The sequence below is a fragment of the Octodon degus genome, unplaced genomic scaffold, assembly GCF_000260255.1.
Source record: "Octodon degus isolate 3935 unplaced genomic scaffold, OctDeg1.0 scaffold00223, whole genome shotgun sequence".
In the NCBI taxonomy this organism is placed as follows: domain Eukaryota; kingdom Metazoa; phylum Chordata; class Mammalia; order Rodentia; family Octodontidae; genus Octodon; species Octodon degus.
The window spans coordinates 1,786,441-1,789,776 of NW_004524799.1; the positions used below are offsets into that span (position 1 = coordinate 1,786,441).

General features: G+C 42.6%; 1 pseudogene; it reads right to left on the reverse strand.

Moving 5' to 3' along the window:
- Positions 1-967: 967 nt before the first annotated feature.
- Positions 968-2,430, reverse strand: LOC101562427 (annotated as a pseudogene).
- Between the last annotated feature and the right edge of the window lie 906 nt (positions 2,431-3,336).

A 3,336-nucleotide genomic window follows, 5' to 3' on the forward strand; every position in this document is an offset into this window, starting at 1 on the left:
TATTATTTAATTATTTTAAAACAATACAACACATCAAATTTCCCTTACATCTATAATTCAGTTATAACCACACATCCTAAGACCAAATAGTCCCCTGCCCAGAAGCTGGGGGTTACAGTGAAACGCTGAAGACACACGAAGGTAAATGCTGGAGGTCCTGTGAATGCTGGAGACCGTCATAGGTCACAGGTCTTCCATTCCATCATACTTCAGAGATTTTCTTTTCAGTTCAAAATGTTTTATAGGAAGCTTTTCAGAATAATTTCATCCCAGACATTAAGTTTCTTCAATGATACACAGATCCACAAAATTTATACTTCCATCCAATAGGAATAAAAAGTAATTCTTATTTTTGTCTTTTTTTGGGGGGGGAGTGGAAAGATGTAAAACTCTCAGATTCCCTTAAGACTTGAGGAAAAGGAGAGGAAAGAAAATACTAGGGCTCTGCTGGGTGTTGGCTTCTGTTTGTCTCTCAGAGGGTATGAATCCAAAAAGTTCAATCCTTAAATCACACTTATGCCATTACAATGAGTAGTACTAATTTTTTTAGATGATAAAAAAGAAAGTACCCAATCATCATAAAAATGGTCAAAAGATTTTTTTTAACACGGTCTATTTTTGCCCCTCCCCAAAAGGTTACAAAATGAACATATAATTAGGATGGTACTCTGCTGGATCTGCCAACTGATGCATCTGCTTGGCCCTAAGCAGGTTTAAGGGAAAAAAACAGACATTAGGTTTCTTTTAACGTTATAGAAGTAGCCGACTGTGTTCATGCAGCTTATTTGAGATCCAGTAATCCTCTATGAAAACAAGCATAGTGGCCATTTTCCCACTGTTCATATCTGAATACGTTCAACTACCATGGAAACTACAAAGGAAGGAAAATTGTATTTATTCCAATATTCATGTACTGGGATTTTAAAGCGCACTTTCCTCCGCAGAGCTCCAGAGTGGTGATGATGTGCTAGGGGCTGCTATGTTTTCTGGCATGAGTTCCCATCCACTGAGAATCCTGGGAAGGAAGTGAATTGGTCCTGGAGCCCTCATGAAAGGAGGAGGTAGTCCTATTGGATGGAACACGTGTGACCCAAAGTCTGGGGGTGGGGGCGGGGCGCGTTTAAGGGGTGGTGGCAGAACAGTGTTCACCACTGCTAGGGAGCCACGTGGGGGCAGGTTGAAGTAGTTGGCAGAGGCTTCTTCTGCTGCTGCAGGAGGAGGAGGAGGGGGAGGGGGAGGAAGAGGAGAGGAGTAGAGGAGGAGGAGGAGGAGGAGGAGGAGGAGGAGGAGGAGCTCCTGGCAGTCCTGGAACAGGCTCTAGCTTGATCCCAGAGTCTGTGGTTCCATCCTTCTCTTTCTTTTTTCCCTCTAGCTGCCTGGGATCTTCCCCATTTGACACTGAGTCTGTGACCACTGATAATCAGCTTATTAAAGGACTTCTCAGCAGCCACTTCCGCAGCCTGCTTTGTGGCAAACTGGATGAAAGCACACTGTTGCCTCCATATGACAGTGATCATCTGGATCTCTCCAAACTGATAGAAATTATTTTTGAGGTCTACCTCAGTAATAGTATCACCCAGATCTCCAACATATGATGTAGTGACAGTCTTATCCTCAGGCGGGTCTACACAAGGCATTGTGGAAGCACACTTTAGAAGCTTATCTGCTACAGGATCATTGATTTCATAATATCAGTCGTTAATATTCTGATCAGCCAAGGGGTCACCTGGGTCTGTAGGATTCTCATGTCTGTACGGACACTCCTCCCCTCTCTTCTGCTCTCCTTCCACCCAGAAGGAGCAAATGTGGGGCAGATTCCTTTTGTAGTAGTGTGTGGTCTGGGCCAGTTTAAGCAGCATGTCACTGATGGACATGGCTTTCCCCAGCATGCCAACTGGCCGTGTTCCATAAGAGTTAGAAAATTCTCTCTCCATGTTCTGTGTTGTTCTTGCACTTATTCCACTGAGCTATCACCCTGGAATGTTCTATGTTGTTGACTTCAGATTTTGGCACATCATCATTAAAAGACAGTCCTGCGTCTTGAACCTGGATGGCCAAGCCATTTTCTAGGTCTAAGAGGGAAGTCTGGCAGTCTTTCTTCAATTTACTGCAGATTTGGCACACTTTAGTCTTCTTGAAGCGCATGTGGATCCCAGGATACCAGCGAGACTGTGAATAGCCTGGCACAGATTTTGCACTCTTTCTTGTACTTTTTTTGGTCATTTGGATAGATGGGTTTTCTCCAACACATGTCTGGCATAGAATTGGGAAGTCCACATCCTCTGAGTTCTTCCTGTCATAGGTGTTGGAACTCAGGTTGCCATTTTTATAGCATGGGGGGGGCACCAGTAGATTATGAGGTGGGAAAGAGCAGGGTCGCGTTCTGGAAAGGCCTCTATCCTTGACCTGCATGTGGCCACCTTCTCCCATGTACTCACATGTGTTTTTTTTTTTTCTGAGTGTGTCTGGATCTTAACCTCCTCTTTATAAGGATACTACTCAGATTGGATTAAGGTCTGGTGCAACAATCCTATTTCACCTCATTACCCTCTTAAGGACTTTTTCTCCAAATATTGTTACATTCTGAGGTACTGAGTGTTGGGGAGACTTTTTATAAATTTTGGTGGAGACCCAGTTCAGTGCATCACCAAGCAACAGTAAATCAATGTTTCTCTCTAGAACAAGATGAAGAGAAGACTGTACATATAGCATTTCTTCCTCAGAAGTAGCACCCCTGCCATTGTCACTCTTTGTCTCCTTTTCCTCTCCCTCCACCTCCTCTTTCCTCATCTCCTTATGATAAAATATAGTATTAGGGTGTCAAAATAGGAACTAAGAGGTCTAGTTTAGCTTCTAGTCTTGTCGGTAACACTGCCTATCTTAGGGAGTTCCTTTTGGCTCATTGGATCTTGGTCCCCCTCCCAAGGAAGGGACAGATTAAGTGTTGGTGGATGCAAAGATATCCAAAATCTTGTTGCTGTCTGAAATTTCATTTTCTTGTTATTATATTTAAGGCACAGATTAAGAGTTATTCAATGAAGATTCTGGCTCCTCCCAAATCAAACCCTAGCTCACTCGTTACAGCATTAAGCTGAGATAATAGAGGTTCATTCTTAACACATTAGTCCTCTCATTACTAGAGAGGCTGAAGCAGGAGGACTGCTGAAGTCTGGGAGTTTAATGCCACCCTGGGGATACCAAGACCTTGTCTAAGAAAATATACAAAGATACAAGAAAAAGGAGCAAAAAAAGTTCATTGTTGTACAGGTTTGTGAAATATATCTATATCTATATCTATATCATCTATATCTATATCTATATCTATATCTATATCTA